This window comes from Pteropus alecto, unplaced genomic scaffold (genome assembly GCF_000325575.1).
Source record: "Pteropus alecto unplaced genomic scaffold, ASM32557v1 scaffold177, whole genome shotgun sequence".
In the NCBI taxonomy this organism is placed as follows: Eukaryota; Metazoa; Chordata; class Mammalia; order Chiroptera; family Pteropodidae; genus Pteropus; species Pteropus alecto.
Genome location: NW_006442207.1, coordinates 7,020,827 through 7,033,776, shown reverse-complemented (window position 1 = coordinate 7,033,776; position 12,950 = coordinate 7,020,827). Strand labels below are relative to the sequence as shown.

General features: G+C 45.7%; 1 non-coding gene across 1 annotated transcript; it reads left to right on the top strand.

The window, feature by feature from the left end:
* Nucleotides 1-3,035: 3,035 nt before the first annotated feature.
* LOC112470183 lies at nt 3,036-3,154 on the top strand. Its single transcript, XR_003042874.1, has one exon. It is a non-coding gene; the product is annotated as a 5S ribosomal RNA (ribosomal RNA).
* Nucleotides 3,155-12,950: the final 9,796 nt, after the last annotated feature.

Sequence of the window (12,950 nt, the reverse complement as noted above, 5' to 3'; positions counted from 1 at the left end):
TCGAGAAGTCGGTTGAGCCGAGAACTGAATGATGAGACCAGCAGCGGTGAGGAAGCGACAGTGGCCTGGACCACAGTGCCAGCTGTGGGCATGAAGGGAAGTAGAAGGCAGATACTGTGATGCTAGCACATGTCCTGAGCACCGGGCCTGGCATCCACCAACTGACAGTGCAGAGAAGAAGGGGATGCTGTGGCTAGATGTGTGGCCAGAGTTGGGAGACTGGGTGGCAGTGACAGGGAGTTAGAGAGGCCGCCTTTCCTGGGCTTAAGGCCACAGGAGGCCAGCAGCACCAGGTGGGAGCAGGGAGGTGCCAGCTCTGGGTTTCCCACATCCTTCTTTCGGTTCCCTCATGTGTATGATATCTGACCATTCTTAAAAGGTCATTGTTAGAGCCACAGTCGGTGACATATAAGTGTTCCAGAAATAACAACCTGGAAGTAATTAGAATAAAAACAGCTTACATTTGTTTTTATATGTCATAGTTTTGCTTAACTTGTACATACACATGATAAGAAGCTCAGAGTGCAAGAGCACACAGCAAAAGTCATCTCCCTCCACCCCGTCCTCGTCCCTAGAAAATATTCTGCTATCTGTTCATTTTTAATTTTTCCAGAAATATTTATTCTCAGCATATACACACAAATACATTACATGTCTTATTTTTAAATATGGAGATAGTGTAGAATATCGCTTTGCAATTTTTTTATACATTACATGTCTTATTTTTAAATATGGAGATAGCATAGACTATGCTATTTTTTCCCCCAAATAATATTTCATAAAGATCATTTCATATTAGTCCATGAATTTCCATTTTATTCTTTTTTAGTGGCTGCATAGTATACCATTGCATGGCTATATCACACAGGAAAATAGGTATTGAGATGGTTTCCAGGCTTTGGCTACTATAAACAATGTTACAACAAATATCTTCAAATGTAAGTCTTTGGTATATCTGTTGGATTAGTTCCTGGAAGAGGAATTTCTAGCTCGAAGGATAATTGCATTGTTCCAGTTTGGATAAATATTGACAAATTGCTCTTTAGAGCAGTTGAATGGATTCGCTCCCTGCTCCCACTCCCAGCTGACCTCAGTAGCATTCCCTTCACAATGTCAACACAGGCATTTTCAAAATGTTTTATTTTGCCAATCTCATGACACCTGACAATTTGTACGTGTTAAGTGTAAGACTACCTCTATTGACGTAGTGAGTGTTCTCAGTCCCAGTCTGTAAATCTGAGAGCTCAGTTCACCCGTCCCAGGGCGAAACCAGTGTCCCAGCGCTACTGTGAGCCATGGAGAGGGCGGAAACCACAGCCAGGAACAAGACAGGCAAGGCTGTGGGGAGCGGGGCCAGGTGAGGGGGTGGTGGCCTCCACAGACACTAGGGCTCTGGCAATCAAGATGGGGGAAGGGAGCACACAGGTCAGAAGCCAAGGTCAGGTCTATAAACCTACTCCACCAGAACTAGGGACACAGCTCCGCCTCTTCTGCACTCCTTCCCAGGCCAGCCTGAGGCCTGAATATGGGCGTCAATGAGCCATTTTGGGACCATGAGAAGTAGGTCACTTGCTAGAGGATTAGAGAATATTGGAGCAGAGATAAGAGTGATTGTTGGCATCTGAGACTAAAGCCCCAAGTTCCCTTTCTTCCCACCATAAACAGGTTGGTGGTTGCAAATCAGAAAAATGTAGACTCCATTGAAATTGAGAGGAGAGAGAGAGAGAGAGAGGTCCCTGTCAATAAACCACAGTAGCCAAACGAACCTGACTAACTTTAGCATCACTCTCTAAGCCTGTTTCGGAGCCTCTTGACTGCCGATTTTTCTAATGGGTTCCACTTTTGTGAACTCAAAGGTAATGGAATCAGCTTCAGCAAAAAAAAAAAAAACAATGTTCTAAATAAAGAAATGCAATCAGAGCTACTGACCTTCCACAGAAAACTCTTCTTGTAGGCCTTGAACTTGAAGTGAGGAATGTGTGCTTTGAGAGGATGTGTGAGTATATGTGTGAGTGTGAGTGTGTGTATGTGTGTGTGTATAAAGATTATGTATTTCCGGCATGGCTGAAAATAGTGAGAAAGTTTTATCATGTTACTAAGACCTGCCTATTAAAAAAAAAAAAAAAAAACTTTAAGGCCCATCTGGGTGTGGGGGGTATTATTCATAGATAGGATTCCCAAAAGAGTGGGTTTTCAGAGCTCGCCTCCCAGGCTCATGGCACAAGCTGAACAGCAATTTGGAAAGCTTGCTATAGAATGCTCTAAGGTGGGCAGGGCCAGGCATGAAGCCCCCAGAGCAGGCTCAGTCTAGACTTGTGTCCGTAAGGAGAGAGCTTGCCATGTATGGAGGCCAGAATCAGGCAATTATGAAGGCCTCTGAGGGGGTCCTCGTGTATCAGCCCAGAGAAGCCCAGGATACTGTGCTGTCTGTGGCCACCACCAACCGTGTGAGATACTGAGGTTGCCAATTGTTCACATTTCTGGGTGAAGATGGTCTTACTTCCTTTCCAATTTTGGGATAGTCTGTCTTCCATACCACCTACCCAACCATTCCACTATCTCAGGCAGTCAGTTAATAAGTCATTTTTGAGCCTATGACAAATCAGAGACCGTGTTAGGAACTGTGGGGGACTCAGAGGTAGGGTACAAGTGGTGGTGGGGTGTTGGCAGTGGTGGCTCTTAGACAAGGTGGAGAGCAGAAGTAGGTGCAAGTGCTTTGGAAAATAATTTGGCACTATCTTGTAGAGTTGAACTTGTACACACCAATAACCTAGCAATTAATTGCCCTTTTAGGTATACCCCTCGGAAACTTTAGCTCTTGTGTGAAAGATGTGTAATGGGATGTTGAAAGAAGCATTGTTCATAATAGCGAAATTATGAAAAAAACAGATGTCCGTTACCAGGAGAAGGAATACATTGTGAATCGTGGGCTATTCTCACCATTCATGCAGCAGTGAAAATGAATGAACTGTAGTTACATGCAATAAGATGGATGAATCTTAAAAACAGATGATGCATTAAAAAAGCACATTTCAATCTATGGCCATGCCACCCTGAACAAGCCCGATCCCGTCTGATCTTGGAAGCTAAGTAGGGTTGGGCCTGGTTAGTAGTTGGATGGGAGACCACCTAGGAAGACCAGGTGCTGTAGGTATAAAAAATAAAAAATAAGGGATTGTAAGCTGACAAGGCCCTTGCAATCTGTGAGGTCAACCAAGGGTTGCCTCGCCTAAAAAAATAAAAAATTTTTTTTAAAAAAAGCACATTTCAGAAAATATATACGCTATACCATTTTTTCTAAGGCTTAAAAACAAGCAAAGGTAAACATTTTTTAAGGAAATCATACAAATGTATCTTAATTTTTTTTTAGAGCAAGGGAATATTAATCATAAAATTTAAGACAGTTGTTAACCCTGGGGACAGATGGGTTATGGGACAGGGGAGGAGCCCACAGGTAGGGTCCGAGGTCTCAGTCATGTTCTAGGTCTTGGGCCACATAGTAGGTTACAAATATTAATTTTATTATTATGTTTTATTCATTGCATATATTCTTTTCTATCGAAAATACATAACAAACAATTTGGTACAAATAACTCCTGCTCTGAAGGAGATTGCCATCATATGAGAAGACAGAAGCATAGATCCCAAAAACGGCATTTCGTATGTCATAGTACAAGAACCTTATGAGTGACTACTTGTTTGGACTCTTTACTGCAAGTGATCGAAACCAAATTCAAATTAGTTCAAGCAAAAGTAAGTAGTAAGTAAATAATAAGTAAGAAAGTAAATCTGGCTTATTAATTGAGGCGGGGCCAGGACCAGGGACTTCTAAAAACTCAAATAATGAGCAACTTACTTCCTGATTCTGCTTCTCTCTGTGTGTTGGCCTCATTTTCTCCCAGTGCAAACGAGGGTGAAAAAAGAATGCAGGTAGTGCCAGCCTGGCTGGCATCATGCCAGTTTAGCAAACCATAAGCTTCGTATGCAAAAATCACATGCCCATCCCTGGGCCAATCACGGTGGTCAAGAGAAAGAATGCTATATGAATCTCAGAAAGTGGAGGAGGGTGGTTCTCCAGGGGGAAGGCAGTGCTGTCATCAGAAGAAGGAGCAGAAGGGATGTTGGACAGATAAACACAGCAAATGTCCACTCCCAGAGCTTAGACAGCAAGAGAATAGGAACTCAGGGGAACAGGGCAGCAGAGAAGGAAGAGAAGGACCAAACCACCAGTGTAGGTCGAAGGAGAGGAGGCCCCCACCAGACCCTGGAGGCAGGAGACTGTGTAATGCAGGAATGGCTCTGGGTGCCCCTGCGGGAGCCATGTTAATTGTTCTGTGGGCTGGTTGGCTCCAGGGTGTAAAAACAAACCCTAATGGGAGGGATTTCCTGGGAATGGAAAATAGGTACACAGAAGGCAGACACAGGATGTTGCAGAAGCCCAGAGGACGCCCCCACATAGGCCTCGTGCTGACTCGTCGGGGCCATGGAGGGGACAGGCTGGGAACAGAACACGGCTCTCAGCCAGGAACTCTTCCTTCTAGAAGTTGCCCGGAAGGATGGTTTCTAGCCAACTTGATCTGGCTCACCAGCCCCAGACCATAGCCCTCACAATCCCACGCTCAGTTATACGTCAGAGGGGAGGCCCTCGGTGTGGGGATCAGGGCCCAGCAGGCCTGGCAGCCATTTTAATAACTTAAGGAGAGGCAAGGACCTCCAGGCTTAAGAGTTCCTGCTTTACAGAGGAGTAGGGGTGGGGGGCGGGGGAGGAGGGAGCAATACCAAATCACATCGAATCAACGATGCCACGTATCCATTATGAATCCAGGGCTCAAGAATTCGCCCTGGATTTGAATCCCTGTGTTCTGCCGTTTGACAAACGAGTAACAGCATTTCAATCAGTAAAATGCCCAAAACACGGTGGTGGTACCTACCTGAAGAGCGATCGTGAGGCTCAGATGAGAAAAGGTCATGACTGACATGAGGTTCTCTATCAGTGTTTGTTATTTTTAGAGTTATGCCATGATTTCATAACTTACGGAGTTCCTGAGATGAGAGTTGTGAGCCCCCAGACCGGGCAGATGGCCACACAGGCTAAATGACCTCTTGTTGAGGACACTGCAGAGGGCACTGTGCATTGCGTTTGAAGTACTTTCCCACCTCAGGGACTTTCCACATGCTGTACCCTTCCCTTGGATCCTCCATGGCTGGCTCCTCATCTTCCGAGCCTAGGACAAATGTCACCTCCTCAAAGCAGCTTTCTCTGATCACCCTAATTAAAAAAAGAAATCCTCCTGCCCTCTATCCCATTATTCTCTTTTATGATCGTCCTATCATTATTACACTCTGATATTGATCCATATGTTTTATTTGCTATATATTTTATCTGCTATATATTAGCTGATTCCCCTCTGGAATACAAGCTCACTGAACACAGACCCCTGTTTCCCAAGCCTAGTGTGGTGCATAGCAGATGTTTCAATGTTTGCAAAATGAATAAATGAAGAATGCCCTGGTAACACTTAGGCCTTACATTTTAACCAAAGCTCGGAGAGGTTCATTCCTTCTTCCTATGGCCTTATTTGCATCTGGCTTCTCAGGAGTCCTGGCTGTGAGGTTCGAATTCAAGTCAAACTGTGGATACGCCAGAGGCTATCACCTCCTAGACCCCCATACTAACCTGGCCCTCCCTGGAGTTCATTGGTCCACCCAGAGCCTCTGTGTGGGGCTGGGGCTAGCCAGCTGGAGTTTGGCTAGAAAATTCATCAATCCATCACCAACAAACATTTGCAGAGAGCCTACTGCAGGCCCATCCCAGGCCTGAGGCAAGGGCAGAGTGCCTTGGTATCTGCCACTGGAGAGCGTCCTGGGATGATCTGGGGAGACAAGGCCTGTTGGATGTTCTCCTTGGCCAGCTGTCCTGAAGCCTTCTCTGTGGCACTACTGGGTAGTATAATGTCTAAATGTCTAATTCCGAATGAGAGTTTATGATTGCACACTGAAAAGTCACTGAGACAAAAGCTGACTCTTTAGTTTGATCAGCATGACCTCTCCCTGAAAGCCAGCATTTTTCATACTGTAGATGGTGGACCATCTATAATAAAACACGAGATTCTTGTAAAAAAAAAAAAAAAAAATGCAGGCTCCTAGCCAGCCTAGACCTGCTAGATCAGAATCTCTGCAGCCGGCTGTGCAATCTGCATTTTTATCGAGATTAAGTAACTGGTGGAAGATCATACAACTAGTGGAGGAGGTTTACATCCAGACAGCCAGGCTCCAGCGCCTGTGCTCCTAACTGCTGCCCAATGGCGCTTCTGCATTCCCCACAGGCCCACAGCTGCCTGCCCACCAGGGACTCTGCAAAGGCCACCTCTCTAACTTCCGTCAGCACCCTTCCAACAAGCAGTTCCAGCACCCTAGCCGCTGATGACTACCTCCTTTCTTTGATTGCATGTGGTAATATCTGTTGTGAGCATGCTCAGCAGTCTCTCCTATAAGCTCAGAGGGAAAGCAGTTATTCAGGTCACTTCTGCCTGCTTGGTAGCCAAGACAGGGCCTAGTCCAGACCAACTCCAGTCCCTGAGAGTTGCAAGAAGGATATGTTCATCTAATCAATACTTCTTGTGCCTACTAAAGGGTAGGCCCTTTCTAGGCACTTAGTATTCAGCAGTGTAAAACCAAACAAACATCCCTTCCCTCAAGGAGTTTACATTCTGTAGGTGAAATGTCCCCATGAAACAATAATAGCCTCTGAAGGCCTTCTGGGAAGTAAATGAAACAGACTGTAATAAAATAAAAATGAATGTGATCTAAAGAAGGAAAAAAAAATGACAGTTTTTTGTTCATGTCCACATATTATATCTAGAATCTGAATGCTGTCAGTCAGCTACTCCCTTGGACTGACTGAGCCTATTATGCGTTGATTTGTGAGACAGATGGGGAGAAGCTGGCCTCACCACTCCCAGGGGCTCACAGTCCCGGAAGAACACATCGGAAGGAAGGGGAAGCTGAGAACTCAAATGCAAGACCCGTCTGGTATACACTGCAGAGCAGAGGGAGTAGAACCTGAGAGCTGAAAGAAGATTTTGCTTGGGAACAGAGGGGAGGAGAAGATGGTATTTAAGCGGGGTTGGCGGCTCGCAGGCTGGGGACAAAGGTCCAGAGAAAGCTCTCTCAGCTCTTCCTGAGAAGGCACTCTGGTTAATTCAAGAAAATTCTGCCTGAAGAATACAAGCAGCCTAAGAAACAACTTTCGTCCCAAGTAGTTTGCAGTCTATGTGTGGAGACCAGCAACAGCAGCGCCCGGCAGAGTGTCAGGAGGGGCGCAGTGCAAAGAAATGCTTAAGAGCTTGGGTTTGGGGTCAGGCAAGCCCAGGTCCCTGTCCTACTTTCTGCCACTAACTGCTGTGCCTCAGTTTCTTTATGTTTCTTCATCGGGTTGTTACGAGGCTTAAAGGAAGAAAGTACATGTAAAATGTTAGGCACAGAGCCCTGCACGCAGAAAGTGTTCAGTAAAAGGCTGCCATTATTATTAAAATAAGTAGATGGGACCCTGGGTGGGACTCTCAGTGTTTTCGAGATTCAAACGATGAGAAGGGAGGTCAGTGTGACCAAGAGATGAATGTCTGGGTCACAGCAGACCACCCCAAAAGACAGTGAGGCAAAGGGTCTCTGGCAGGATCCAGAAATCTATAATCTAACAAGCATTCCCCCAAGGATGTTTAGAAGCTCCAGGCTGAGAACCATTGTCTTCAGTGTGACCATGCTCAGCAGGCCAGACTCCCTTGGTTTTTGCCTTTTAAAGCAGCAGCATTTGGATGCCTTTTTCTTAGAGGTAGGATGCCTTAACTTGCCTTCAATCTCCTGCATTTCGACATGCAGTCAGAGAAACACCTGGCTCACAGATCCCTAGGGGCTGTGTACATGTAAGTTCTGGGACCCCAAAAGACCTTCCTAGTCAGAATCTACAAGAATGTGAGGTCCAGTTATCTCCAGAGAGTTGAGCTCCAAGAACACTGGTTCACTCTGCCCTCTGCTTGGGGTACCCATACTCCCACCTCCTGAGCTCCTTTGTCTTCCGAGACCTAAGCCACTTCTGTCCCAAGGCTGAGCCGGGTCCTCTCACCCACTGCTCACCCTTCATCTGTAGCTGCACGTCTCTCAGCATGTTGTGGGGTCTGTGGGTGTGTCATCTGCCCCAGCCCAAGCCCCTTCCCTCACACACTGGTGTCCACTCATCCATGCAACCTCAGTTCCTAGCAAGCAGTGCGTACTCAGCAGGTGCTGCATGAATGTTCCAGGTATAAATCTGGGGGTTACTCTTTCTCCTTTCTCCCCATTCCTCATGTTAAAATTTTCTAGAAGGCAAGGTTTACATCCAAACACCAGCCTTGCACTACAACCAGCCTTTGGTAAGTACTTGGTGAAATGAAGAGCTGACCTTGATAAAATCAAGGACTTCCCTCGGTTCCCGGTAACTGAGGGAGGTTGGGCTCATCTCACAGAATCGAAATTAACTTCAGAGCAGAGCAAGGTTTTCACGTGCTGATCACTCTTACTTAATGACTACCTGTCTTCCACTTTCCAGCCCCTGAAGTGTACCCGCCCCAAGGAAGTCAAGGGAGCCAGTGCCTAGAACCAAGATCAAGGACCACCAGCTACACACTAGTTACGATTAACCCTACAACTACAACCAAGGGGCTTCCCCTCCAACCTAAAGTCCTTACATGCCTATAAGGCTCTCGGTGATCTCTCTCCCCACCCCCTTCCTCCATCCTTCCACTTATTATTCCTCTGACGTCATCTGTGTCGGCATAAGAAACGTCCAAACCTGTAGAGAATTTTTATATGAGTTTATTTGCGCCAAACTGATGACATATGCCAAGAAGCAAGATCTCAAATGCTCCCGAGAACAACAGTTTTGCAACTTCTTTGATGCATTTGAAATTGAGAAGGGAACATAAGAAAGATTACTGTGGATGGGGGAGAAAGCAAGCTGGGGATGGGATTACAGGATAGTTAGGATTATGTGCTCTCTTGAGGGAGGTTACTGTTTATTTCAAAGATGTGTTAACCTAGAAACAATGGACAGGGCTTGCTTAAGGCAAAGGTAAACCTTTTACTAAAAAGTTATATGCTTGGGGTGTGACTACCCACCATGACCTGCCTAGTTAGGAATTTATGATCAGATCATCCTGTGAGGTTACTTCCCATGGAGCCCCTTTTTTCATCTATATTGGCAACTCTTCCTAAGTCTAGAGCAGAATTTCTCTACCTTGGGACTATTGACGTTTGGGGCAAATAATTCTTTGGAGTGGCGGAGAGGCTGTCCTGTGCCTTGTAGGGATGTTGAACAGCTTCTCTGGCCTCTACCCGCTATACACTAGTAGCACCTTCTTCCCAGCTGTGACAACAAAAAGTGTTTCTAGACACTGGCAGATGTTTCTTGTGGGGAAGAGGCAAATCCCCTCACCCCCAGCCAGTTGAGAACCACTGGTCCAGACCACCCCAGCCCGCCGTCCTTCTTGCTATTCTCCCTTCTGCACCCCAAGGTCTTCACCCTCTGCCTGGACAGCATCAGGGTTTTCTATTGCCTTCCAGGTCTTTACTTAAATGTCATCTTCCAAGAGGAGGGGATACCTCCGCTTCCAGGTCTTTCCTCAGATGTTATCCGCTCATCGAGACCCTCCCTATTTAAAATCGCAAACCATCCCAATAATCCCTAAAACCCTTACTTGCTTAAGTTTTCTCGCTGGCATTTATCACTCTCCTGCATACTACGAGTCTTACTCATGTTGTTTAGTGTCTCTCTGCCTTCAGTAGAAGGTAAACTCTCTGATGATGAGATTTTATTCTTTTGATGCTTTGCTTTGGTGTTCTCTGTCCATTGCTGTACCCTTGGGTTTAGAGCTATAACTGTGACACAAGCACTCGATCAATTGTAATTGAATGAGAGACTGAAACGGATAGCTCTCATTCGTTCCTGCTCCAGAAGCTCCTGTGTCAAGAGACAGTACAAACCCCATCACTTATCCAGCCTTAATCCATGGGTCACTGTTGAGGAATTTACACATATTTTAGGTATACAAGTAATAATATCAGCTGACCTTTTCTTAGTGCTTTCTGAATGCCAGGCTGTGCTGAGCATATGCATCTCCTTGTTTAATTCTCTAAATAACCCTGTGAGGTTGGTTTTGGTATTATCGTCATCCCACTTTTACAGACGAGCAGCAAGAGCTACAGTTATCTGATCCAGAGACACATATCTGAGTTCGAAGCCAAACAAGATGGTCCGACTCCAACGTCCCCTTCATTCCTAACCGCTACAATAACTGCTTTTCTCAAAAGATGGGTTTATAGCGGAGAGTCAAACAAGAAAGTAAACAGGAAGAGCCCACCGCACTCCCCAAAAGGAGCTGCTGTTAGCTGATAACACTTTTATACTAGAGAATCTCTTATACCAGCAGCATCTATGTAAGGATATAAACAGGTCTATATGTATAAACACACACACACACGCACACACACACGCATCTAGTTAATTGAATTGTTTCTTTTCGAAAGAATAGAGCGAGACTTTTTGTTCCACTTAGTTTTATTCACTCTCTAATAACATGTTTTGGACCAGACCTTTAAATGTCACTAAGTCGATGCCTCCCCTCTGATAAGCTTTGGGTTGCTGTTCTGGCTACAGTGCTAAGGATGAAGTGATGTGGTGGAGACAAAGCTAAGGATGAAGCGAGATGGAGGACACGGTGTGCTGGCCGGACAGCAGCTGGTCGGGTTTGGACTCTTACAAGTTCCGGAGCTGCCTTGAGGACCGGTGTGTATTTGTGTTGTTGTCTGTTGTTGTTGTTAGCTTAGGTGACTTCAGGGTACCATCCCATTGGCTGGGAAGTGAATAGGCTTCCCTGCTTGGATCAGTGGTTCTCAAGGACAAGCTCTCCTGGGCAGCCTCAGGTAACTGTTGAGAGACAGGAACGAAGGGGTTGAAGGGCTTGCATTCTTAAGATCCTTAAGGATTAGGCCCATGACTCATCATTCAGCTTCCAGGCACAGCCACTATGCTAAGTGCTAAATTCTGATAGTAGTTCATTTCATCTGCACAACCGAATCAGGTATGTCTTTTTACAGATGTGAAACTGATGCTCCGAGAAGTTAACGCGCCCAGGGTTGCAAGGCTAGTAAGAGATAGGGCTGTCTTTCTCATTAAGGCCTCAGAGAAGCAGCAGAAGGTAAGAGCTGTCCGAAATCTTCTAACTCCAGCCCTTTGTTCCATATAAATGAAGCACACAGCCCAGGGCCCTGACAAAGTTGGAGTCAGGCCACACAGCAGGTACATATAAGGAGTTGGCAGAAGTTCTAGATTTTCCCAACTACTGTTACTGTTAAAGACCTTCAGGGAAGTCGGTGGAATTGAATGGAGTCAGTGCTGCATCCCCGTGGCTCAGAGGCATTGGAATAAGTGACTTCCGGAAGAGGATTTGGCTCACAGCTAAACAGAATTAAACTGTCTGTCAATATGAATCGAGGGTGGGGGATCCTCATCTATAACTTCCCCCAAAGAGAAAAGCCCTCCACCTGTCAAGGAGGGTCAGCAGATAGGGCTGCCCCGCAGGGAGTATGAGGTGTGGGGATGTTATTATTGGAAACCTAAGACACCAGAGAAACTCAGCCTTCAAATAGACCCACTCCCTCCAGCCAGCCATTTTACCAACAGACACTGTTCTTGTACCTGGAGCCCCAAATTAAATCCTTCCAACCCCAATCTGCCAAAGCCACATGTATAGCCACCTAGAAGCACTTTCTTTTCAGTCCATTCTTTTCTGTTAAAAACAAACGAAACCCTCTGCCCAAAGGGGTATAGGCAAGGATGCCCTTCAATAGGAAACCCAGGTAAATCAATTATGCCCAGTCCATATCATGGAATTGTCTGAGCTCCCCATCCTGCACCCCCCAAAAGAATAAAGGGCATCTGGAAGATAAGATCACTGAGACCTACTGGGAAATCGGGAAGAAATGTTGCAGAATAATGAGAATAAATAACTGAAAATTACGAAAGGTTGCAAAAAGTACATCACAACTTCACAAGGAAAAATCTGGAAAATACAGAAAATTAGAGAGAGCATCCCTTCCCCACCACCCACCCTGAAAAAGAACCATTGTTAATATTTCATCTATCTCTCTCGAGTCCTCTGGATGATGTGGTCATGTTATAGAAGGTGGTGGTCAGAACACTTGAGTGTGACCTCAGCTTGCGTACCATCTCTTTCAGCCCCCACCTGGGTGAGCCTCAGTCTCCAAATCTGTTCCCTGAAAGGAATTCCACCCTCTCAGGGTTTTTTGTTGAATAAATTAGGCCAAATAAGGAAAGCAGGAGTGCTTAGGAAATACCGCATAACCTGCCATTTCCCTTAACATTTTAACATAATTGACTTTGAATGTTATTCACAGTCTTTGAAAACATCACATTTAATGGCTGCCGGATACACCAATTTCTTTGCCATTCTCTTGGGCTGCTTCCATTTTTACCTTTTTATAAATAGCTCTGTGATGAACATTGTTGTGAATATAGCTTTACCTCCCCCAGATTTTGGAGATTTTCCTTAAGATCATTTCCCAGCAGTGGAATTATTAGGTCAAAGAGTAATAAACATTTTTAGATTTCATAGAAATACGGCCTGATTGCACAAAGCGGCGTTACTTCCTAGACCTGACCTCCTCCACCTTCTTGCCATTCCCAGGGCCTCCCTGCCCCCCATGGATGATCTTTCCTCCCCACTGGAGAGACACCTGGCTGCCTCCTTCCTCCCACTCCTGTGCTTCCTTCAAACCTGTCTCACCCTTCTCTCTGCTTGAGTCAGTCCTCTCTGGTTTTCAGTTCTTACACTTGTCCCCAGCTCACCTGACTGGTGGGCTCTCAATCATCTCCCCTTCCCTCGATCGGACCCAGC